This window comes from Orcinus orca, chromosome 7 (genome assembly GCF_937001465.1).
Source record: "Orcinus orca chromosome 7, mOrcOrc1.1, whole genome shotgun sequence".
NCBI classification, from domain to species: domain Eukaryota; kingdom Metazoa; phylum Chordata; class Mammalia; order Artiodactyla; family Delphinidae; genus Orcinus; species Orcinus orca.
This window is the reverse complement of record NC_064565.1, coordinates 52,891,244-52,918,522: the sequence shown is the minus strand read 5'-3', so window position 1 is coordinate 52,918,522 and position 27,279 is coordinate 52,891,244. Positions and strand designations below refer to the sequence as shown.

At 37.1% G+C, this 27,279-nt stretch overlaps 1 pseudogene; it reads left to right on the top strand.

The window, feature by feature from the left end:
* The first annotated feature begins 611 nt into the window (after window positions 1-611).
* The window catches only part of LOC101273920 (GTP-binding protein Di-Ras3-like), a 36,875-nt pseudogene continuing 10,207 nt past the window's right edge, over window positions 612-27,279 (top strand).

Here is a 27,279-nt window from a genome sequence, read left to right as displayed (position 1 = left end):
TAACATAGCCAATCAGCAGCAGAAGCAGAGGTTGAACTTGGCCACCTGACTCTGCAGCCCCACTCTTAACAAAGGTGCTCTACCCCTCCCACTCCATAGAAACTCAATCCATATGTACTGCATGATCGCACCAATGGATAGACATTAAAGAAAGAAAATGCAGGAAACACACAACGTTGAGGTGTTTATAGGAACATTTCTACACATGCTATGCTTTTTTCAATTAGACCGTTAATGTATCTGACACACTTATGCTTCTCTAATTTTCTTTTCTGAAGCCATATTTTTCCCTATAAATGTTTCCAACCACACACATCCACCAACAACAAATGATTTTTTAAAATTATGCTTAAACAAATTTGTTCAATCCCTCTCTTTAAAAAGTAGCAAAAATCACCATAATCATAACTTTATCCAGCTACTCTTGTAAAAAATCTGATGGTCTAGGGTGGTGCTGCCCCTCTTCCTAATTTCAAACCAAGTACCTCTTCCTTTTCAGGACCGAGCGGCACCTGTAGAGTGGACACTTGGGCTCAGGAAGCGGGTGGAGGCAGAATTCCAATGGAGAGAGCCAGCACAGGATTTTTGGCAGCCTCAGGCCAGAGGTACTGATGGCCAAAAGACCAGTGCTGAGAATCAGGGCTCCAGGATTTCTGACTGAAGGAAACTTCACCCCTGGAGACCTGGGGACATTCAGCAGGAGGAGGCTGGGAAGATTTGGGGTTGACCTGGTTCCCAAAGAGCGCGCTGAACAGGTAGACTGATGCTTAGAAAGGGTTAGGATTCCGTTAATTTATTCATCCTATTTATAGAGCAACCACTATGTGCAAAGCCCTGTTCCAAGTGTCAGGAATACCAAAATGAAACCAAAAAGGCAGAAATCCCCGGCCTTTTGGGTCTATCATTGTGGTGGGAGTGATTAAAACCAAAGTTTGTATCAAGTGCCCAAAAAACATGTCTCATTGTTCTTGGAAGTGTGGCTCACTCCCAACTCAGCCTTCCCACCAGGTTCTGCCACCAAGTAGAGCAGCTCCGTTACAGGCTCACAGTTTTAGACATTGCCCCAACCCATTCAGACATGAGGTCCTGGGTCCCCATATTTAGCTCACTGAGCTGTCTCTTTGAAGCCACTCTGTCTTTGCATGAGGTAAGGAAAAAGCCCCTCCCATCCCTCACCCCTGGGGACAGGGATGGGAGCTCAGCCTATAGACAACTGTCTCCTGTTAAACTTCTCTCCAGCCACTTTTTCCTGGCTGGAGGCAGATGATGCTTAATACTGGGAGGAATGATTTTAATAATCTCTTTGCACGGAAAAGATGTGTTTAGATGGTTTAAAACAATGCATTTTGTTTTCTTTCATGTAACCCTAAGTTTTTTAATTAGGTCCCTTCATGCCTATTTTTAGGTTGATAATTAAATTTTTATCCTATATTTAAAAAGCTACGAAAAATGTAATTACTGGCATTAGAATAAAACCTGTTTCGTTACTCTTTTAACGTATCCAGTGAAATCTATCACAGCAGCTTGACACCCACCACTATCCTTTTAAAATACACGAACAAGGGACTTCCCTGGTGGCGTGCTGGTTAAGAAACCACCTGCCAATGCAGGGTACAGGGGTTCGATCCCTGGTCCAGGAAGATCCCACATGCCGCAGAGCAACTAAGCCTGTGCGCCACAACTACTGAGCCTGCGCTCTAGAGCCCACGAGCCACAACTACCGAAGCCCGTGAGCCACAACTACTGAAGCCCCCACACCTAGAGCCTGTGCTCCAAAACAAGAGAAGCCACCACAATGAGAAGCCCATGCACTGCAAGGAAGAGTAGCCCCCGCCTGCCACAACTAGAGAAAATCCCGTGTGCAGCAATGAAGACCCAATTCAGCCATAAATAAACAAACAAATAAATATATTAAAAATAAATAAAATAAAATACATGAACAAATTCTTCTCTAACAGTTGGAAATTTTACATCACCCTCTTTACTCTTTGAATTTAAAGTCCCATCCCAATTCCCTCCACAGGAATTTCACCTAATGTATTATATTGTTATGTTTGAAATTATTTTTGCAATCACCCTGTTATAGCTCTATGGGACTAAAATATGTATATAAGTCAAAAAAAATTAAAATCTTTTGTGACCACAAGTTTCTAAGTATTTTAAAAAATTATTCTGGATTGAGTCCTCATTACCATTACTATTACCATGTAATTGATCAGAATAACTTGGATACATTACAAATTTTTATAAATAATTTTCAAAGATAAAATTACAATTTTGTTGGAAAGAAATATTTTAATGAGAAGATTTGGCTTTTATTTTCAGGTAATTCATGAATCCCTGGGTGAATATTATTTTTGCTGGAATAACACAGGATTTAGCATCAAATCTATCTATATTTTATACATATAAAAATAAGAAAACCTATCCACATAAGTAAGATGATGGTAACACAAGGACTTTTATGATAGTAATGTTTTCAATTCTTATAACTCTTAAATTAAAAGCCAAAAGCCTCATGGTGATCATAACAAATCTATTCTTAATAATAATTTGATTAGTCCCTGCTTCAATTTTATTCAAAAAATAAAATAAAAGGAAATAATCTCTTTTTAAAAAGGATGGATTACACCATCATTGGAGTAATTCATTTCCTTATTTCTAGTAAGTAAACCAAGATTTATTAAATGACAGTAATCCCATTATTCTTCTACTTAGAGGCAACTTGTTTAACCTTACATACACAGAAATAGTTAGAAAAAAGAAAAATACAGTTTATTTAAGTACTCTTTCCCAAAATATTTTTGGTGGAAATAGGATTTTTATATTTTCACACATTTTTATCAAAACCATGGGCCTATTGATTTGGCTTATTGCCCCTTCGGAAAATAATTATTATAAACCTAAAGGCAAAGCAAGTCCTTATTTTCAAGTCAATCAGACTGACTTTCTATTAAAAAATCTGACTTCATTTTTCATTTCAAATAAATGTGCTACTTTGTGCCTCCATGAAAACAATCTCTCTTTTGAATTCTAATTCTAAGATAATGTTAGATAGGTAGATAGATAAATAGATATAAATATGGATATAGATGAATAGACAGATAGGTATTAGATACTTAGATAGTACAGTGATTTGAATGGTAGCCCCTTAAAGATATCCACATCAAAATTCTGGAATCTGTAATTGTAACTTTATTTGGAAAATGGGTCTTTCAAGAAGAAATTCAGTTAAGGATTTTGAGATGAGAAAATTATCCTTGATTATCCAGGCAGACCCTAAATCCAATGACAATTGTCCTTATAAGGCATACACATAGACAAGACAAGGAGGCCATGTGACCATGGTGGCAGAGATCAGAGTGAGGCCGCCACAAGCCCAGGAATACAGACAGCCACCAAAAAGCTGAAAGAGACAAGGAGTTGATCCTCTCCTACAGTCTCCGAAGGGAGTAAAGCCCTGCCAACACCTCAGTTTTGGACTTCTGCCTTCAGAACTGTGAAAGTATAAATTTCTATTATTTTTAGCCACCCAGTTTATAGCAATTTGCTAACAACAGCAATAGGAGACTGATAGAGATAAACAGATAGATGATAGATAGATAATAGTCAGGTCAAGGAGTTTGCTGTATGGATGAAATAAGGCACTTCACTCCCACCTTTCTTTGTTTTGTCCTTATTGGACTCTTCATAGTCTTCCTATTCTTTATCAATATTCAGTGGATGGAAGGGGCAACAAATCTAAATGAAAATAATTATCTAACTTTGGAACCTGCCAACATGGTCAAAATATTCCACTTCTTATGTCATGTGTCACTCCTAATAGAAGCGGTCAGGTAATGATTTTTTAAAAGTCTGGATTAGAGGATCTTCTCCAAGGGCAATATTTTATGAAATCTCTTTGGTACCTGAATATTTTTAAACCCAGAGGGGGAAAAAGTCACCATGTTAAGATTCAGAACAAGTTATGCGTTCCTTTTGTAAAGTAAGAGAAAGAGGAATGCAAACGGGAAAATGCAAAAGAAAAACCAGCATGACACTTGGACCACAGGCATATTTTTAGGTAAATCAATCCACTAAAATAATACATATAGAAGCTAAGGATATGGAGACTGATACTCTTAAAACTATCTATGCTGCATACCTCTTGGAAAGTGTTGGTAAAGTACACTTAAACTCCTGTGTGAAAACCACTGGTCCCCAGAAGAAGATCCAAAATTTTCAGTGCCTAAGCTTAAACAATTCTAGGAGCCCTCTTGAAAAAAAAAGGACAAAGTTTTAGTATGTGTTTAAATAAAGGGCCTTGGAAGGATCTCATGCACCTGAGAAACACTGAAGCTTAAACTTCTTTAGCTTCATGGTAATTCTACCTCCAGACAGAATAACCGGGGGTAACTATACAGTAAGTGCTAATTCTTAGCACTTACTGTATAGTTGGCCTTTGGGACCTCAGCTCAGACACAAAACATCCTATTTTAATATCCACTTAGAATTATATTTCTTTTGTCATTTGTGATATTTCTTTATGCAGATTTGTCTCTCTCCTCTCTTAGATCACAAGCCATTGAGTCATTTTTCTACTGCTGAACACTCTCCAGAAACCTGAATAATGGACATGCCAAAATGTTGGTGACCAAATAAACTGACTCAAGCCTTCAAGCTTGTAGCCAGGACAGCACAAAGTCTGGACCTATTAGCCTCTCCATAGTTTCCAAAGATCTCCTGGTACTGTGACAGTCCAAAAATGTTAGAGTACATTGCCTCCTGTTGTCAGATGTGTTCCAGGGATGCACTGTTCCTTCCCGGAAACCTCAAGGAGACCACTAGGATAAGATAAGGATAAGATGGAGCCTGGATAAGACACACTGACAGCCCAGAAGTAGGAGGAAGCTTTTAACTTGGATAGTGACCAGGGTCTCCTGTGGGGACCTCGGAGGGAATTTCTGGGATCTTGGTAGGTTCTGACCCAGAAGTTGGGTCCAGAACATGGCAGCAGGCACTATTCTCTGTGTTTGCTCTATCATGCTCTATCCTCTAACAGGTGCTTCTGTTTCCAGGCATAGCCACTCCTGGGGCCTCAAGCCTGGATCCAGAAAGAACCCTTCTGTGAATGGAGGTTACTTCTCCCTTTAGAACCACACAAGATAGTTCTGATTACATTATCCTTGTATGACAATGGAGGATCCATCCTAACAAGAGGAAGGAACTCTCATTTTTTCCAGGAGCCCTGACAATCGCACACTTCAGAGAGAGGCTATCTTCAGATATCCAGTGTTGGTCTGCTCTCCGGAGACATAATTTCTCAGTGATTACAAGATGTTCAAACCTGTGCTTCTAAGGGGCTACCTTCAGTGGTCCTATGAGGATTTCCTACTATTAATGTATACTATAAAATACACGATTATTGGAGCTTCCCTGGTGGTGCAGTGGTTGAGAATCTGCCTGCTAATGCAGGGGACACGGGTTTGAGCCCTGGTCTGGGAGGATCCCACATGCCGCGGAGCAACTAGGCCTGTGAGCCACAACTACTGAGCCTGCACGTCTGGAGTCTGTGCTCCGCAACAAGAGAGGCTGTGATAGTGAGAGGCCCGCGCGCGTACCACGATGAAGAGTGGCCCCTGCTTGCCACAACTAGAGAAAGCCCTCGCACAGAAACAAAGACCCAACACAGCAAAAATAAGTTGATTAATAAACTCCTACCCCCAACATTTAAAAAAAAAAAAACAAGATTATTCTCCCGAAAGGCATAACACTGCGTTGGCATTTTATCATCCATCTCCTCTTTAACATGTATATTTATGTTCGAATTGTCTTTTTTTCCTTATAGCCTCCTTAAAGGCATAGATTATATCAGAGCACTTCTCTGTAAACCTATAGTGCTTTGGACGATTAGGAGCAAGCAGAAGCTTAATTGTCTCCAGGACTGAACTTAGTTACAAGTAACAATTCCCTAACTAATTACACCTTACTTCTTACAGCTTACAAATAAATGTTTCTGTACGGGACACTAAGGAAGCCAAAATGAATATGAGCACCCTGGCTCCTTGGCAGCATTTCCCTCAGCTTATACCATATTCCTTCCCACACTTGCTGATATAAACGCTTAAGCACAGCAGGGTGCTTAAGAGTTTAACCTCATTGTTAAAGCTCTTATGAATTATGTGTTTTTCAAGTAGATATAGAATTAACAGGTATCCCCACTTCATCATTTTGGTGGCCCCCAAAGAATTACTGCATCTTTCACCTTGTGGTTCAAATCAGTTCAAAAGAGGAAGACAGCATTATATGATGGAAAGGGCCTCACGATCTCAATTAGATTAATAGACCCTCACTTTAATCCAGTTCTACAGTATCTAACAAGAACTAAGTCTTGCCATAAAAATAATAAAATAGTAAACACAGACCATGCGATAGCCAGAATACATTTTTGTTTGACAGGTAAATTCTCAATCAAAACTGGGTGAAGAAAATAATAACTAGGAATATTCTTTGAATATTTAAACACCAGATTCTATAAGTGAATTATCTCAGGCTGACATCAATCCTATGAGTTAGGTACTGCTATTGGTCTCATTTTACAAAATAGGGAATTGATATTTAGAGAAAATAAATTGTATTGACTAAATTTATATAGGTAGCTAGTAAGGAGGCAGGATTTGTGCCCCCAAAGGTTCCTTATTGGTAACTATGACCATTACAGAGAGGTCTGAGAAACCTTCCCAGTTCTATTTACCCAAGGCCAGTTTCTATGATAGATGGGGAAGTGACAGATGGGAGGTGGAAAATCTGGTGATTTCTATTGGCTGTTATCTTCCTGTATAAGACATGATAACAACTTCTATGAGGTTCTTATCAACAAACAGCATAAGCTTAATTGAGGATTAATGGTGAACCTTACTTCAGAAACAATACTTCACTGTGATTCTTGAGTTGGAATTAAATGCCACCTCTGGTCTGTACTTGTGGCTATAGATGGAGTAGAGTGCTTTAAAAAAGGCCTTCCACAGAAGGCCTTCCTTCCTTTTGTGGTCCTACAAAAATCAATATCCATGATATATGCAGGCTTTTTGATTATTCCCATTTCCATGGAAAAGTGGGTGCCTTTGGCAGATTATGCAAAGTAAACTGATGGTCTTTCAATAACTAAATCAATTCAAGGTCACAGACACAACTCTTAGTAACCATCTCCTTGAAAACGATTCCAAAATCCATTGCACAAAGCTTAGCCAATATAATAGGATGGCTGTCTTTTGAAAGAGCAATATAATTTCCATAGGAAAAAATATCATTTGTGGCAGGTAACTTACGTTACTGTTTTGTGAAATGCTTCAGTTCCTCAAGAAGCTCTCTTATTTCTATTTATACTTTAAAACAAGGTAGACTGAACTAGCCAACATCTTCTTCCAACATAAACATTTTTCATGATGGTGGCACATCTACCATCAGCAGTGGACAATCATTCAGGACATCATATGATATTTAAGCCAAAATGAAGACACACAGATAGTCGTAAACACTTAACAGAAACATTCAGATGATATACAGGTTGCATAACTAACACAGGAGTCAAATTACCTAAATACCATAGAAGCGGTTTCTATTTTTGCTTGATGAAAAATCTGTAATGTTCGTACTGTGGCACAACAAACAAGAGTTGTAAGTTAATTAAATTTCAAAATTTACATCTACTTTTTTCTTGAGAAATTTGATCATATTTCTGATATATCAAATATTAAACTTATGCTTATGTGTTATATTAGTTTCCTATTGCTGTTGTAACAAAGTACCATGAACTTAATGGCTTAAAACAGCACAAATTTATTATCCTACCATTCTGGAGGTCAGAAATCCAGGATGGGCCACAAACCAGGTTAAAATCAAGGTGTTGGCAGCCTCAAGTTACTTCTAGAGGCTCTAAGTGAGGATCTGCTCCTGGTGGAAACTTCTACAACTTCTAGAGGATGACTGCATTCCTTGGCTCAAGGCAGCATCACTTTGATATACTTCCATCATCACATCTCCTTCTCTTACTCTGACCCTGCTGCCATCCTCTTACAAGGATCCTTGCAGGACCCACCTGGATAATCCAGGATAATCTCCCCATCTCAAGATCTTTAACTTAGTCACATCTGCAGATAAGGTAACATATACCTTATTCCATATTAGGTAACATATTCACAGGTTCTAGGGATTAGGATGTATGTATACATCTTTTGAGGAGGGAGAGCATTATTTGACTAAGAATGAAATTGAGTGTTACAGTGGAAAGAGCCTGGGTTTGTAGCAATCAGACAGCTCTGGGATCAAACCCCAACTCCTTACAAGCAGGCTGTGCCATCTATAAAGTAGTTACTCCTCAGACCCCTCATGGAAGAGTTAAGTGGGACTTTAAAATTATTCTCTTCATTCTCATTGGCTGGAATTGTATGTCAATCAGGACTCTTGAGCATGGGTAAAAATTACTGTACACAAAATGAACCATGGCTCACTTCTGGGCTTGAGGGTAAACTGATCCACAAGCTGTAGGAAGAAGGATGAATAACTAAAAAAAATTTTTTTAGTTAAAATAAAAATGGGGAAAATAGGGTTTTCTTAAGAAGGAGGAATGCTGAATAGGAAACCAACAATATCCATTGCTGAGCTTTCAAAACTTAGCTTAAGTACTAATAAAAACAAAGAATAACTCTAAACACCTAACTGCCTTTATTCCTTAACATGATGTGTTGAAAATACTTAGAATATTGCCTGGCACACAATAAATACTCTATGTATCAGCTACAATTATTATTCACTGACTTTATTAGATAGGTTTTTTATTAATGCTGTGGACAAGTATAAAACAGTCAATCTTAAAAAATAGGGATTTAAATAATCTCCAAATACAAAAACTGACACGAGTTTTGAAAAAGCTGGGAATCCAGCAGACAGAACTGTCTGCTGGTCACATTATGCCACATCTTGCTTCTCTCTCTACAACTCCATAAGCAGTCTCAGATTTTGATTCCTACTTGAGTTCTTGTCTATCAGATTGTTCACATTAAGTTCCAAACTCTATCTGGCATTTCTTTTATGTGTGTACAGCCTCTTATTCATAATTCCTTCTCTATTCTGTATCTCTCAGCGCTCTCCTCTCTGCCTGACACACGTAATTCTCCCAGGTTTCTGCTGTTACTCTGCCCCCCTCTTGGGTGTTAATTGTCTCAGCCAGAAATCCTTGTGGTCCACTTGCTACTGGGATGCTGCTCTTTGCTGCCCTCATTGGCCACTATCCATCACTGCAGGTAACTTGCCAGGTTCACATGCGTTTATGCAGGACAGCATACCCAAGCGGAGCCAAGTTCTTGTGTGCTATTTCATTTGTGAAACTGAGATTCCCAAGCATGAACTGGTGGTGCAGGAAAGAAGTGCCTTCTTCACAATGTGATGACACCAAACAGCCTGGTCTTAGTAAAGCAAGAGTGGTGAAAGACCTTAATCTGTCATGCTTTGGGCCAGAGGTCAGGAACAAAATACTCTCCTGTTCAGGATTCACATCAGGTTTGCTTTCAGCCAGTTAAAGTCTCTCATAATACGAGTCTCAAAATCAATATGATCATCATCCAATATGTGAGTGTACTAGCCATTTTAAGAAGAGCAGAATATTTTCAAAGTTTGGTGTCACTGGTACCCTTGTGAATACTCTCCGTTATAGTCATACTAGATGTTTTTTGTCCTTGTTTGTTTGTTTGTTTTTTAAATTGAATTGCTAAAATGCTGAGTTTAGGGTGAAGCAACTAGGCAGAGTTTGAGCACTAACTTTATTGTGTCTACAAATCACATAATAAACCCCTGCCATTTCCTGTAGCATATAAATAGCTGAACCTATACAGAAAACTGAAATAGGTTTCCCAGTCCGTTAGATTTCACCCACTAGCACTGTGGACAAATGAGTTCTTAATAAATACTTTTGGGGGGATGATGATTTGCTAGTTTGTGTTATGCATCTCTGAAGTGACAGCAACTGGAAAAGGTCAATGTGCCTTCTGATTATGCTTAACTTGTAAGGGAATTGCTAAACCATGTTATATTGTGTCCATTGTGTTTTTTGGCATGTAACATCCCTGGATATTTTCCACCTAGAATTTGTAAAATTATTCTTTAAAGTAGTTAAAGTCCCATTTAGCGACCTTCCCACCGACTCTCTTTGGCTGTCCCACTCTCTTATTCAAAACTCCCCCAAGGTCACTGTGACGCCCTCACACTTTCTACCAACCAGTCTAAGCTTACTTTCTTCTCAATACGTCCCTTCACTTCTCTACCTTTTGTACATCACTCCCACCTCAACCCAAAAACCTGTTTCTTTAAGGCATTAGTTTCAGATGTTCAAAAAATATAGTAATGTCTTGTGTTTGTAACATTTCCTTCTAAAAAGCATTTCTACATACAGTTTCCTTATTTGATCTTCATAACAATCCTTTAACATTGGTAGGCTGGACATTATTATCCCCTTTTATAGATGAGAAAATTGAGGGTCACAGGAATTAAATGAATTAAGCTAGGCCACATAACAAGCAAAGGAGGAGGGGGTTGCTTTGAGACACACACATATAAGTTTTATGTTTCTAACTTTACTGTTCCTTCACTAATCATTCTAAATCCCACTAAAATACTTAACTTGCACAGGCATTATTCAAAACAAAGTGCCTGCAACCAATGGTAAAATAAATGGATTTTTCCCCCAAAAAATGCAAGTTACTTTTCCTTTCATGTATGAATACAGCAGTCTTTTTATAGGTTTGATGACAACTCCTGGGATGTACTGTCGAAGCAGATGTTTTTGAACCAGACTGTTCAGATAGTTATCCATATTTGTACATGTCTCTCCCCCTTCCTCCCACCTACATAGGTAAAAATGGGTAGAAATATAAATACAGTATATGCTTTCATCTAAAGGGCCAAAATTTGAGGTGTGGTAATTTTTGGAAATCTCCTCTCAAGCCTCAAGGGTCTCAAGAGAACTGAGAGTGTTTAGTGACCTTCAGTTGCAGTGTATCATCCTTGGAGGATTGAAATTTATTTTCTTCACGTTACTGTGTGGGAATCCAGAGCCTGCGCCCCCTGACCCACGCGTTGCCTAGGAGTGTGCCACGGCCTCACACAGACAGATGTGAGCACTGGGCTTGGAGGGAATCATAAACGGTAGCAGCAGGGCTCTCATCCTGCTGCATTGTTTTGAAGTTATTCTTCCAGATTGTGCTTTCATTTCAGTTCATTCTTCTTCGCCGTGTGCTGCCGCATGTGTGACTCAATTCTAAACTTGCTTTTTTTAGCTTCTGAGAAACAAAAGTTGGTTATCTACTAACTGATTTTATTTTTACTGTAAAAGCCCTATGACTGAATTGTGCAAACAAAGCTGAATTCTATACGGTCTACACTGTATTCACTATCCAATATAAAGCGACTGAAAACATCAGAAGTTGAAGAACACCCCCCCGCAAGATGTTGGTCAGCCAAGCTTTCAGGGCAATCAATGGCAACAGCAAGGCAACTTTATAAAGGAAGCAGACGGGAATCTGTGAAGCTAATGAAGCTTAAGCTGCAGAGCCCTTCCTTTGCACAGATGCCTAACAAGACCCAGAGACAGGAGCCTAGCACTGTGTTTACATGGTCACATATTTTCTTTAAACTTGCAAAACTAGGGCATATAACTACAATTGTGTAAAGGGTCGTATTTTTCTCCACTCACACTGGCTGTCTGGTGGCATTGGAAAAGCCATGGGCATTTGAGGGGTCTGGGATAAAAGAGGTTGATTTGGACATACACTTAGTTTGAGCTTACTGGAATGTATTTGTACATTCAGGCATGTCTGTGGCAGAGTTAAGTTGGTGGTGGTCATTCAAATGTAGACACAGCTCCCAGGTATCCTCCTATGGTCCACTGTGCCAGCGTACCTAGCATTGTGACAGCAAGCCCAACTCCAGAGGTTGTATCAGGACAGGAAAGTGTCCTTGTGGAAAACTGTTATAATCACAAGACTTAAATTTGTCAGCAAAGAATAAGAATCTCATCAACACCCAGTAAATATAAAAGTTATTTCCTGTCAGGAACAGACTTAATCATGTACCACATTGGGTTCTAAACACAACCTCTATATAGCTCTTCCAATTTCTTTTGATGGGAATAGCACAAAGTAGGATTTATCAGAATTCCCATGTTTATAGGACACAAACTATAGCAGTGACAACAGAAAGTATTTGCAACAATTCACATGAAAAAAACTTGATAGAGTTTTTTCCAAATTTGATAACAACTTAATATTTCCAGGATATTACCAATGATTTGTGAAGATGAAAAAAATTTTCTAAACTATTAATATTATGGAAAATTTTTGAATTGCCATGCTATAAGAGACACTGAATTATATACGTTAATAGTCTCTCTATTAAAATATAAAAGGTTTTGTCAAATGAAAAGGCAAAGAGCATTTATTCAAAAACTACAGGAAAAAAATATAGGTATATCAGTCAATAAATTAGTATAAGAAAGAAAATTGTGATTATTTTTCTGGAATTGTGGAAATTGTATATTTGACCTTTTTTTCTTGAGTATGTAAATTGTCCTGATTTTTTTTCTCATTTTAAGCAAACTTTTACATTTGAACAGGTCCATCACTCCTAACATTCTTGGGACCTAGGGAAGAGTACAACAAAAGTGCACCTACACCACATTCTAATTATCTAAGTTTAAACACGCTAACGACTATAAATAAAGTACGTTCTCCAACCTTGACAACTCTACCTCCATAATGATAAATTAGGAAAAAATGTAAAAAATATATTGGTTTTAGGTGACTGTAAGTTAATCAACTTTCAAAAATGACTGAAATTAATTATTGTACACAGCTTGGTATTCTATTAATGGAATGATAATTTGGGGGAAATAATAATATAAACATGCATACAATTCATGGATTAAAGATATTTATTGCCTTATTTCTTTTCTTTTTATCAAAAGCACTATATATAATAATCAAGAGTTTCAGATAATTTTATTTTATTGATATTGATGCCACATTATCAACTTTTTTTACTATTTTATAATTTTTTATTAAATTCAATTTGAAGAAACTTTGCTTTGTTGGGGTAATAGCAACTGGAATTGTCAGTAAACTTCTTAAGGCAATACTTAGATTCAGAAATGAACCTTGAGTTTTGAATATTATGTTCAAACATTACAAGGAGCTATATATATCCTATTGTTATTACAGAAAATATTACAAAACATTTTAATTTTATCATATGAATAGCTGCTACTTATACTGTAATTTCATCATCTTTTAAGGCAATATCTAGATTCACATAGTGAGGTGAAGAATCTATATTAACCTCAAGCACTTATAACTAGAGCTACATATATATACAAATTTAAGACTAATATGAATTGTTTAATATTGAAAAACATTTCTCAGCTGCCTTTAGTGCAAATGTTGTGAACACCATGTTGATTTTATGAGTACCTCTGCAATCATATGTTAGGACATGAATAGGGGCATAAGTGAATGAATGAATGAATTCTTGGCACTACTGGAAAATGATACGTTAAGAAGTCAGACTCTCTTGCAGTCATGCTTACTCAGAGAGAGGAATTGACAAGATACTCAGTATTTCTCTTACACAAGTATTTCTGCTGTTCAAATCCTCTTCAAACTCCAAAGCAATGTTTTTCTCAGATATTCACATCAGCAAAACCTCCAAATCTTCACAGTATGGATGTGGTAACTTTTTTTTTTTTTTGAGGACGTAGAACATGAGATGTGGAAAAGACTTTCCTGAGATCTGAAAGGTGTTAGTCATGAGGGCATGTGTTTGGGTTTACAGGTTGTTCCGTGTTAGTAGTGCTGACAGTCAGATCCCAAGTTCTTTAATAAACTGTGTGTATGCTTGTGTGTTTATGTGTGTGTGTGTCCAGAAGAGGGATCCTGGTTTAAGGGCAACACTGCTATGGTATCTAATTTTGGATTTATTTGTTTATTTATTTATTTACTTATTTATTTTTCTTAAAGTGGGCCCTGAAAATGTCTAAGCTTCAGCCTCCACAACATTTAGATTCACCCCTGGAGAGAACTTCTGGATAAACACTGCAGACTCTACACATATGTGTTTCCTACAGCTCCTTTCCAAACCCCACTAAAATGCCTAACTAGTGGGGTTTTTTTAAAGTTATAAACCCCTGAGAGAAAATACTGAAAAGGATCCAACAGCAACAAAATTTGGAAAGCTAAAAAACAGATGCATGAGTGGTAACTGAATTAGCAGACAAGGGAAGATGAAAACTTCAGGTGTCAGTCAACCTTGGAGCCTTTCTCTTTAATATCCAACATCCATGTCCTTAGACAATTCTGCTGGCTCTACCTTCAAAATACACCCAGAAACTCATCACTTCCCACCGTCTTTTACTAGCACTACTCACTGTCATGGGTTAAATTGTGCTCCCCAAAAAGATATCTTGAAGCCCTAAACTCTGGTACCTATAAATGTGACCTTATTTGGAAATAGGGTCTTTGTTGATGTTGTAAAGTTAAAATGAGTTCATACTGGATTAGGGAGAATCCAATGACTGGTGTCTTTTTAAGGAACAAAGATTTGGAGATACAGACACACACAGAAGGAGGACAACTAAGTAAAGACAAAGGCAGAGATTGAAGTTATGGTGCCACAAAACAAGGAATGCCAAGGACTACTGGCAAACAAGGATTGCTGGAAGCTGGAAGAGGCAAGAAAGAATTTTTCCCTAGAGCCCTCAAAGGGAGCATGGCCCTGCTGACATGACACCTTGGTTTCAGACTTCTAGTCTCCAGACCGTGAGAGAATATTTTTTTTTAAGCCACCCAGTTTGTGGTAATTTGTTGTGGCAGCCCCAGGAAACAAGTATGCCTACCGTTATTTCTTCCCTGGACTAATGAACTAATTCTTAGCTAAGTATCCTGTTTCTACCCTGGCCCCTCATTCAATCTATTCTCAACACAGCACCAGTGATATCCCTAAAATATGAATCAGGTCACGTCATTTCTGTGATTAGCAGCCTGTACTGGCATGCTATGTCCTTCGGAGTAAAAAACCAGTGTTTATACAATGTTTACACAATAATCAGGGTGTCTCTCCAGCTCACACCCCTGCCACCTCCCTGCCTTCCTCATCACCTCACAGTCTTCTTCTCTTCACTCCTTCCACTCTGGCTACACTGGCCTCCTTGCTGTTCATCAAACACTTAAGTACATTCTCACCTCAGAACTTAGGCACTGGAAGTTCCCTGTGGCTGCAACACCCTTGCCCCAGGCTGCCCCACCTTGCCCCTTAGATAACTGTTTTGCTTCCATCAAATTTTAATCAAAATTCACACTCTCACTAGGTATGACTACCCTTTTTAAAATTGCTACCTGCTCTTTATCTCCTGGCACCCCCCCATCCCCTTACCCTATTCTAATGTTTTTTCCATGCCACTTAACAGTCCCTAGAATATTAAATAATTTATTTAGTTAGTATGCGTCTTGTTTATTGACTGTTTCTTACATTCTGTAAACTCTTTGAGAAGAGGGAGTTTTGTTTTGTTTACTATTGTATCCCAAGTGCCTAATCTCTGCCTGGCACATGATAATACATATTTGTTGAATAAATTTGTTATATTGATTGAGGCATCTCAAATGCAGGTTAATCTCCATCAGAGGACCCCAGAAATACTAAGGACTCCTGAATAACAGGACTTCTGGAAATAGGAAGCATTTGGGACTGAGATGGGAAAATTATTTGACAAGTTGTGTAAATAGTTATTGCATACCTGGTTCTCCTCCACACTCCCAGAAAAAGACAATAGGTTTACTCTCTGCAAAGGGTCTCCAAGAGACTCTGGGGTGGGTCAGAGAATGATTTCAGGGATATCACAAAAATCTGTTCTCTGAACAGGGAAATCCCCAATTCTCTTCTGTTATTTGACTCTAAGAACATTGACATTCAAGTTCATGAATCATGGGCAGGAGCTTGCAAGATTTCTTTGTGGAGAAAATGATAAGCCCAAAAGGAAATATTTACTGATACAGAGTTGAGGGTGCTCCTAAAGAAATAACCCAGCCATGCTACCTCACACTGGACAGGGTGAAGCTGTCCATTCTCACTGGGCACCTGATAAGCTTTTACAGCCTGATCCTAAAACATGAAGTGGCCATCTTCACAAAGGCCTCTAACTTGAAAGACACTACCTGCTAGCAATGGAGTAAAGCAAGTCTATGTGTTTCTTTAAAAAATAATATAACTTAATGTGAGAACGCTAACAAAAGTGAAATCTTGTGTTACAAGACATATTTCCAATTAACTATATCTGTTATAAGCCTTAAAATATCAAGAATTTATGACAATTATATTCTGGTATTTTTCAGAAATCAAACCAATGAACTGTTTACCAGGCATTTGAAACCATGACTGATGTCAGGCAAAGTGAAAAACCTTTTCCATGCAGATGTGCTGATCAGTGATCTAGCTGTTTTGTTTAGACTCTTTTTGTTCAGACTCTAAATCCAAACTACTTTCCACCACTTTACAAATATTTATCAGGTGCTTACTGTGGGCAAGTCATTTTTGAGTGCTGGGAAATATATTATGTCATTATTATTGCTACACAATCACTCTGAGATATCCAGGACAGGAATTAGTTCTTTTGTTTGGTGGCCAGAGAGAATTGAAACAAAGAGATTATATGATTTAGGCAAAAATCAAACCATTAGCTAAAACATCCCACTGTGGCAAGTCTTCCCAACTGACAGGACACAAATTCCTCTGGAAGTTTGGGTCTGATGAAGTTTCTGGTCTTATTTTCATCTAATCAAGCACCTACCTAGGAATTCCCATAGTTTTATTACATCAAATGGGACAGATTACATTTGACATTTTCTCAAAGCATTTTGAAATCCCCCTCCCTGCCTCCACTCATATATTTTATTTTCACCTAGTGAAAGGGGGTCCATCAGTTCAAAATGGCTCCAAAAAGCCCATTGGCTCAGGCAGTTACTTTATTTTCTCTCCTTGAAAATGTCATGCACATTTTAATGACATTGACAAGCAAGCTTGCAATCCTTGTCACTTTTAGAGATGCTACAAAATACAGTCTGCAAGGATAAATGGATCTTTGGATTAAAAGCTGTTATTAGGTTCAATCTTTGTGATATTTTTTCAATCTCCAATACAGAAACAACACTCTCCTCTCCTATTCTCATCTCCCAAAGTTTTCTGAGATTCACTGTAATATTAAAATTCTCTCAACGGCAAGCAGTAGAAATCCCAATTAAAATTGGCTTAAACAGTATGGAAATGAGTATTTTCACTTTACTAGAAACCCAGCGGGTTCCAAGAAAGTGAAGTTATATGTCCAAAGACGTTATCATCTCTCTGCTTTTCCATTTTTGCAGGTATCACCTTCCTCTTATTAGTGGTAAGATGGCTACAGCATATCTAGACATGAAAACAATCGGAAAAAGAAAAGAGATAGAGATTGTTTCCTTTTCTGTATCCCTAGGAGAAAAACAAAATTTCCCAGAAGCCTCTCTAGCCAACTTCTGTTTGCGTTGTATCATTGGATCACATGCTCATTTCTGAATCAATCATAGACAAGTATAGATTACATGACATTAAAATCTGGGATAAAATAGATGAAATGGATGTTGGGGCATAAACCACACCTTTTTCTTCTTTGCCTTTTGTTTCTGACTGGCCACCTAATTTTTTTCTTTTTTTTTTTTTTTTTTAGTTTGGTACTTCTACTTTATGGGTAAAATTAGTTTAATGAATTAGAATGTACTTGTTCCAGGTCACAGCACCAAATGCAAGGGTTTATTGTTTCATCTTCATTAATTTAAATGCTATGATAATCAGAAATTTGTTATTACTTACTATCAACTCTTGCTTCCTACCACAATACCTCTTCATTAACAGATAATTCAGGAAAAGTAGAGTCAGAAATTTTGAATTTCGGTCTTCTCTTTTCCACTAACAAAGAGTTTGACATTAGACAAATTACAATGTCTGCTAATCAGTAAAGTAGAGATTATTGATTCCCTATATGTTATTGAGGCTTTATTGGTTTTATTAAAGAATGTATTCTAAAGCCATGCTAAAACGTTAAAGGCTACACAAAGCTACAATTATTGAAAATTTTAGACAGGTTTCATGTTAATGACTTTAACAAACATTTCATTTGACCTGTACAATACTTTTATGAAGACACTATTATTATGCCTGTTTTATAGATGAAGAAATTGAGACTCAGAGTTTAAGTGCCTTGGTGTAAGGTACAGAGTTGGGATTTGAACTAAACCCATGCTTGTGTGACCCCAAAACTCATGCACTCAACTGTCACACTTTACAAATATACAGAATTGTTATTACTATTTCTGAAAATTCACTCATATACAGCTCCCTTACTTCCTCTGTTATGGCCTATAATACATTAATCAGTGAATATTTATTGAATACATACTACGTGTTGGATACTAGGCCAGATGCTAAGAAGGATCCAGATAATTATTTGACATGCTTCCTGTTTTCAAGGAGATTACAATCTAACCAGGGAAATAATAAAATAATTGATCATTGAAAGCAATATGCTATAAATATGAACCGACCAGCATGGGCAAAGGCTACTGCAGAAATGTGTGTTCTATGGGACAAGGAGGGTCAAGAAAGTGGGTAGACTTGGGGCTTCAAAGAGAAGTGGACTTTGTCTGACCAGGTAGAAATAACATAGGTAGTGAGGATGAGGAAAGATGTTCCAAGCCACTCAGTATGGATCATGATAGCACATAGACGAGTGAAAACTTGTGTATTTTAATAGATACAAACTACTGTATAGAAAATAGATAAGCAACAAGGATACACTGTATAGCATAGGGAATTATACTCATTATCTTGTAATAACCTATAATGGAGTATAATCTGAAAAAATACTGAATCACTATGCTGTATGCCTAAAATTAACATAATATTGTAAGTCAATTATACTTCAACAACAACAAAAGAAAAAAAAAGTACTTGTGGGGAGAAGTAAACTAAACTATCTGCCCAGTACTAGAAGGTCTATGTAAAGAAACCTGAAGGTTGATGTTGATGAGGAACTATTGCAATAATTCTGCACCTGGGAAGAAATTATTTTCTCAAGCTGGAGAGTTGAGGTGGGAGAGACTGAGCCAGTAATGAGTAAGAACTCTCCTGACAGGCAGATGGCAGGGTCAGATTTTATGATTTTTCAGATTCGATGAAAGTGCTTCTTCAAGCTTATCCTCTGTCCATAAAAGTCTCTTTGTCCCACATGTTTTACTATTTGCCAAAGGAATCTTTAAGAAAAATATTTAGGCTTTCTTGAAAGGCAAAATTTTAGGAATTAAAAAAAACTTTTTTCCTAAGACTGTCTTCTCTTAAAAGAGAGCCTATGGGACCTATTCTCTCTCCCACACTCTCTTCCATCCTTTTGTGGGCAGGGATTTACCTCCGTGTCCTTGAACTTTCCTGGATTAAGTAGAAAATCTTTTACAACTAGAAGCTCAGTTTATATCTGTCAGGATATTTAAGATTCTCCCCCTCTCTCTGTCCTATCCCCACCACTGCCACACACACAAACACACACACACCCATTGCTCAGGGATAGGAAATAGTTAAACCTCACCTCATATTTTGCCTTGGAAGTTCCCTTTTAAACAGGTCTATTAAAATATTAGTTTCAATAAGTCATAAAATATTGAAATGTATAAATAGAGGTTAAACTCCTTAGAATTCCTTTTTATTTTTTAGCAATGTTGTTGACCTATAATTTATATACAATAAATAGCACATATTAAAAGTGTTCAATTGGATAAGTTTGATCCATGAAACTACCACTGCAAGAAAAATACTGAATGCTTCCATAACGTCACAAGGTTTCCCTATGCTTCCTTTGCAGTCTATCCTTCTCTATACCCCTGTCCCCAAACAACCGCTAATCTGCTTTCTATCACTCTAGGTTAGTTTACACGTACATTTTGTATCTAACTTCTTTCACTCAGCCAAATGATTTTTCAGGCTCATCCATGGGGTTGCACACATCTGTAATTTGTTCCTTTTTACTAGTGAAGAGTATCCCATTGTATTGTTATACCACCATCTGTTGACCCATTCACCTATTGCTGTACTTCTGGTTTATTTCCAGTTTTTGGTTATTACATATAAAGCTACTATGAACATTTGTGTACAAGTTTTTGCATGGGTATATGTTTTCAATCCTTTACGTAAAAACCTAGGAATGAAGTGACTGAACTATACGGTAGTATTTTAAGAAATATATAAAGAAAACTGCTAAACTATTCTCCAACATGGTTTTACTATTTTACATTTCCACCAGCAGTGTATCAAAATTTCCATTCTTCCACATTTTTACCATGGTCAGTATTTTATCAACATTCTTGAAAGGGTAACTTGGTTTAGTTGCATTACCTGATGAATAATACTGATAAGCATCTCTGTACTTATTTCCCATCATATATCTTCTTTGGTGAAATTTATGATCAAATGTCTTGCCCATTGATTTTTATTGGGTTGTTTGTCTTATCACTGAGTTGTAAGAGTATTTTTGTGTATTCTGGATACAAATCCTTTCTCTAATCTTTTTGTTGCAAATTTTCTCCCAGTTTTGGTGTCCTTTTCTGTTTTCTTTGTAGAGAAATAAAAGGGATTTTTTAACATTGATAAAATTTAATTTAATGATTTCATTTTTTGTGTGCCCTAAACAAAGAAATCCTTGCTTAATCCAAGGTCACAAAGTCCTTTTCTTATGTTTTCTCCTAGAAGATTTTAGGTCTATAATCCATATAAAATTAATTTTTTGTGTATGGTGTGAGGTAAAGGTTGATTTTTTTTCTCATGAATATCTAGTTTACCAGAGCCATTTGTAAAGAAGACTCTTCTTTCCCCCTGGAATTGCCCGGGCAACTTTATTGACAAGCAATTGACCACGTATGTGTAGATTTATTTTTAGATAACTTATTGAGTTCCATTGATCTATATGCTCATCTGTTAGCAAATCAGAAACCACCTTGATTATTGTAGCTTTAAAAGTCTTGAAATCAAGTGGTATTAGTCCTCCATTCTTGTTCTTTTAAATATTATTTGCTGTTTGGGATCATTTGCATTTCCATATAACTTTTAAAATAATTTGTCAGTTTTTACATTTTTGATTGGTATTGTGTTAAATCAATCACCATCTTAATAATAGTCAGTCTTCCAATCAATTAACATAGTTTACATCTCCATTTACTTGGTCTTTTTTAACCTCTCTCTGCAGTAATTTAAAGTTTTCCTTATAGTACTTGCACATCTTTTGTTAGAGTTATTCCAATGTATTTTATGTAGTTTGTCACTATTTAAAATGGAATCTTATTTTTAAATTCATTTCCCAATTATTTCTAATACAAAAAAAAAAAAGTTGACTTCTGTTCCTCCTTCCAATTTAAATGCTGTAGCCAAGTAGAGTGAGTAAGCAAACAGAAATCCACCTAGACACACAGTCTATGGATAAGATGATTTTTTTACTAAACTGAGTACATTTATGCTAGAGAGAATTTCTAACTTGTCAGTCAAATCTGGTTCTAGACCCAAATTAATTTACCTCATATTAAATTATACTAAGTAAAAACAGTAAAAGCTAGCCCACCAAGGACTGTTACAGTACTTTACATATAATTTTATTTTTTTAAGTCTTACAACAACTTTGTTTTAGGTACTATTGTAATCCCTGTTTTACAGTTACAGAAATTGAAGGTGGTAATTAAGGAACTAGGTCACCTTCACTAATCAAAAAATCTTCAGAGACCATACTCAACCAGTTTTTTATAATACTTCTTGAAAATCTTGTTAAAATCTCTACTCGAGTTGAAACTAGTAAATTTATGTGTGCACTTTTGTGAAATTTCCTATAGTAAAGCATACATACCCTCTAATGAGAACAGTATTTCAAGAGTTCATTCTTGGAGCATACCCTCCAAGAGGAAAAATAAATTATAGAAACCAAAATGTTGGAAAGGATCCTGGGCTAAGACTTGGTGGAGGTCAGATTTAAGTAAATTTTGAGGTAAAGTGAGGGGAGATATTAGGGGGAAAGGACTTCAGATTCATTAAAGATGAAATGAAAAAGAGAGATGCCTAGGATTTTACTCTCACTGCTACCTTCTTACCACCTCTGAGAGAAGCAATGAGATCACCATCACCTCCTTTTTTACTGTCCAGAGATTGAGACTCTCAGAGAATAAGTAATTTGTCCAAAGTCTCCTAGTTAAACAGTGTTTTAGGAGCAGGGATTCAAACCCACGACAGTTAGATCCCAAAGCGCAGACTCTTTCCACAGAACATCCCTCCTTCTCCCCATTCTCACCAACTCCCATCTCCACTCTTCCCAAGGATTATCTTTGGAAACTAAACTGAATGCAGTGAAAGGAATGATGAGTAGAGAAAGAAAAGATTCACCATAGAAATGCAAAATTGATTGAACAATGAAGTTTGGAAACTGCCCTGGCAAGGTTGGCCTAAATGAAGGGGAGAAGAATAATATTATTACCAGAGTTGAGAAGAGAGAGCCACTATTACCTTTTCCTTAGATGTTTGGAGGTCCTTGGGACTTCTGACGAAAGAAATGGAGGAAATATCAAGGTAGGTCTCAGGGATACCAAGTTTTAAGAACTTAAAAAAGAAAAAGCCTCAAGAAGTACTAAAGAGAGTCTCCAGGTCTTTTATTAGTGCTTTACCCTAGATTTTTTCTAGTAGGGAAATAGAAACTCATGGCTCCCTTCCCCCAAAATCTGGACCTACCTATTAATTTACAGCAAAAGTTACTGTTCTGAAATAGCAGCATTTTAAACTTATTTGTATTTTTTGAAAGTAAATGATTTGCCTACTATTAAATTTCAAACATTCCGAAAGAGTTACAAGAGGAATTTTGGGAGTTTTCCTTTCCTAGGAATCAATGCGGAAGGCCCATTTTTTTTGGAGTAAAGCTGCTTTAAACCTAAGGGAGATTGAATTTATTCACTCCTTGGTGGTTAAAAGAGATATTTAATAGAGTTCTTCCTGTCTAGTCAGAGAGCATGGTGTCGTTCTAAGTTAGAATTACAGGGGCTGTTTGCATTTCCACTTCATGGTTCTATTAGCTTTATGCTATTAGGGACAGTTTCTATTAATGAACTAACAAGCAGATGGACCTTGGCAGCCGAGAAAAGCTTTGCTTTCAAGATGCTAGAAAAAAATATATTGACTAAAAATATCATCCAGACTTTTAACTGAGTAAGTACAAGCCTTCTTCTTGGCCATTTAACATTCTAAGTATATACTTTAGTGACACGGGTTTTGCTGACACCTTTAAGTACTAACTTATGAAATCAAGGAAAATGAGATGACACTTCTGTATTTTTTTGCAGTAAGAGTATTACAGTGGCTAGTTTTCCATCCACTTTGCTCCTGTGTTTATACAATGCAATTAAGGAAATGAGAATACTAAGGAGTTTTCTCATAAACTCATGTAGTTCACATTAATTTAGAAATCGATGCTAAGGAAGGAAGGAGGAAAACAATTTTTAAATGTGTAGGGGATTCCACCTGCTTTTTCTCCTGCTATACCCTCAGTCTTGAGAGCATTTAAAATAATGCTGAAATATACATATATTCCATAGAAATTATCCCCAAACCACTATTTTATATGTACATGAAGCCATGTGCACTCTACTTTGTAGATAAAGGTGTTTTCAAAGCAACGTTTACTTTAACTGATTTTTGCCTAGGTATTAACTTTTTTAAGGCCTGAACCAAAAGCTGTTAAAAACATATTATTCAGTCAAAAAGATATATTTTTTAAAAAGCTGCCAGTAAAAAAATGGAAGAAAAGTCCACTGTATTGCACTAGTAAAGAAAATATAAGCTCAAATAAATAAAAACCCAAACAGTACTTTGTAGCTAACTTTTAAGACATATATTCAAACATATAAAAGTATGCAAGTTTTTGGGCTTCCCTGGTGGCGCAGTGGTTGAGAGTCCGCCTGCCGATGTAGGGGACACGGGTTCGTGCCCCGGTCTGAGAAGATCCCACGTGCCGCGGAGCAGCTGGGCCCGTGAGCCATGGCCGCTGAGCCTGCGCGTCCGGAGCCTGTGCTCCGCAGCGGGAGAGGCCACAACAGTGAGAGGCCCGCGAACCAAAGAAAAAAAAAAAAAAAGTATGCAAGTTTTCAATGAAAAAATAAAAGTGATTAATTAATGTACATTATTTTAATGTGTTCTCGCTTGGATTTCTTCCAGTGGCAGGGAAGTAACACTCCCCATCATCAGGTCATAATGTCCGTGTTAATACTGGTTAGCACTAGCAAAAAGAACAGAATATCAGATTCAGTTTTTCTTGCTGTGGTAGCAAAAGTCAGAGTCAAATAGAGAAAGAGAAAGAGAGAGAGAAGAGAGAGAGAGAGAGAGCACAAATGGCAGTGGAAGAGCAAATTGGCCTAAGAATTTATACTTTTGTGCTGGTTGATACATTTTTCTTTGACTTGATTGTAGGTTCATTAGTTTTATGACTTCCTATATTCCCCACTGTACCAAAGAACTGCTTTGTTGCCATATATGCCTGAAGTACGGAAAGTAAAAAATTTTGCCAAAATGTATCCCTCACATAAGTAAGCCACCTTATCTTTGAATGTTCAAGTCTTTCATATTATACATTATTTACTCTTAAAAGCAGGATAATATTTATGAGATTTTCAACCTAGTTACACATTAGGATCACCCACAAAACTGCTAAACATGCCAATGAATAGGGCTGTTTGTCAGAGATTCTGACTCAATTTGGTCTGAGATGGACCCCGTTCATCGTAGAAAAATTTAAGCATCTCAGGTGATTCCAATGTATAGCCATGCGGAAAACTACTGCAGGATCTCAATATTAGTTTTGGACACTTATAGAGGCCACCATATAAAATCAGGTATAAAGAGGCAGAGAAATGTAACATAGATTTAGTAATAATTCTTGTGGGTATGACTTTATAAGTGTTGGATGCCTTGGTACACAGCCTTTTAAAGATGTCTTTAAAATATACACATTAATGGTTAAACTGTAGAGATCTATAACTACATAAAAAACAAATGTAGCAATATTAACAATATTCACTGAGCACCTAAGATGGACAAAGAACACAAAATTATACTAAAATTATACTAAAAACAGAATTATACTAAAATTATACAAATGAGTATTTGAGGCTTGTAAAATCATTACACAAGAATGCTAAAAGTGATTAATATCAATAACAGGAAACGTGCCTTATACTTCATTTGCAACCTCCTTATGAATTACAGTACAGCCCTAAGAACTTACATATACCTATATGTAATATACATTATATCACAATAGTACATTGGCTTAAGCTTAGATATTACAAAATTATTTAATATGCTTTCTCATGGTAATTGACCAAGATGCAAAATTGTCTATTCAAAATTCATATCAATTAAAATTATCAATATTTTATCTTTTCAATTACCAAAACATTTCAAACTAATGTTTTATGCCATTAGATTTTTTGTTGTTTTTTGATAACTTTTAGTGATTCACTACTAAATAGTTTTAGAAGGCTAAAAATACTAAGCATCTAATTTGTCAATTGTATGTTGAATGAATGAATGAATGGAGAGCATAAAGACTGCTTCTTTTTATTTTTTATACATTAATATGGAGATTTTTTTTCAACACTACACTATCTCAGTGACAATCAGAGGAGCATCTGAAAGTAAATTCATTAATGTGGCAGGAGCTCGAGCAAACCTACTCTAGCCCATTTACACCTTGTTCTATTTCCCTCATCCTATGAGGGATTAAAAGTCACCTAACAGGGACTTCCCTGGTGGCGCAGTTGTTAAGAATCTGCCTGCCAATGCAGGGTACACGAGTTCGGGCCCTGGACTGGGAAGATCCCACATGCCACAGAGCAAGTAAGCCCGCGCGCCACAACTACTGAGCCTGCGCTCTAGAGCCTGCGAGCCACAACTACTGAAGCCCGCATGCCTAGAGCCCATGCTTCCCAACAAGAGAAGCCACTGCAAGGAGAAGCCCGTGCACCACAACAAAGAGTAGCCCCCACTCGCTGCAACTGGAGAAAACCCACGCGCAGCAACAAAGACCCAACACAGCCAAAAATAAATGAATAAATAAATTAATTTTTTAAAAGTCACCTAATAATACTAGTAAACACTTGCGTATCATTGCTATGTGTCAGGCACTATTCTAAGCGTGTTGCATATATTAGCTCATTTAAGAACCCCATGAGTAATGAGGCTTCAGTTTACATTATATGGATCATCATTAGTTATAAATTCTAAAGAAAATGTTTTGGGGCAGAGCTTATTAGATCCAATTGGCTTCCAGGAAATGCATATCGAAAAACTAAATCACTAATTGCATTTTAAATATTCAGAAGTGGTTTGTTGAACAAAAGTAGCTCCAAAGATGTTATTCATAATGATGCTAACCCTTCTGATGAATTCAAGAATGACTCTGCATTCTAATCTTTGATCTCTGGCTTCTTCTCTTTCTCCTAATGTTTTTACCACCTCCTTCAATGATTAATCTTCAATAATGAGGCCAAAGTTGACTTCTCACACCTGTTGCTTTGGCTATACCACCTACTTTCTACAATCTCAATGGCATTTTGGATCAGAACCAATTAACAACTAGTTGATTCAAAGCTTTTCAAAAGGATGCCCTTGGCCACCTCAGTATGCTTTTGTTACTTTCCATACGCTTTACTGACTATCCCTCTCTTCTTTCATCCCATCCCATTTTCCTAACTTTCCTCCAGACTACCCACTGAGGCTAGTTTTCTAACTGTTTCTTTCTTTAGCTTAAATAAAAAAGCCAATGAAAGTCTTCCTTAGTAGAAAAGCTATGTATGTTTCCTTTAGTTTCTTTCTTACCAGAGAAACTCTACAGGTTGAATTGTGTCGCCCCCCCCCCAAAAAATTCATACGTTGAAGTCCTAGCCCCTCAGTACCTCAAAATATGACCTTTCTAGACATAGGGTTGTAGTAGCTGTAGTTGATTAAGTTGAGGTCATATTGGGATAGCGTGGACCACACCCCCCATCCAATATGACCGGTGTGCTTATAAAAGGGGGAAACTGGGACACATACATGCACACAAAGATACACCCACACAGAGAAAACATCATGTGAACGTGAAGGCAGAGATCAGGGCAATGCATC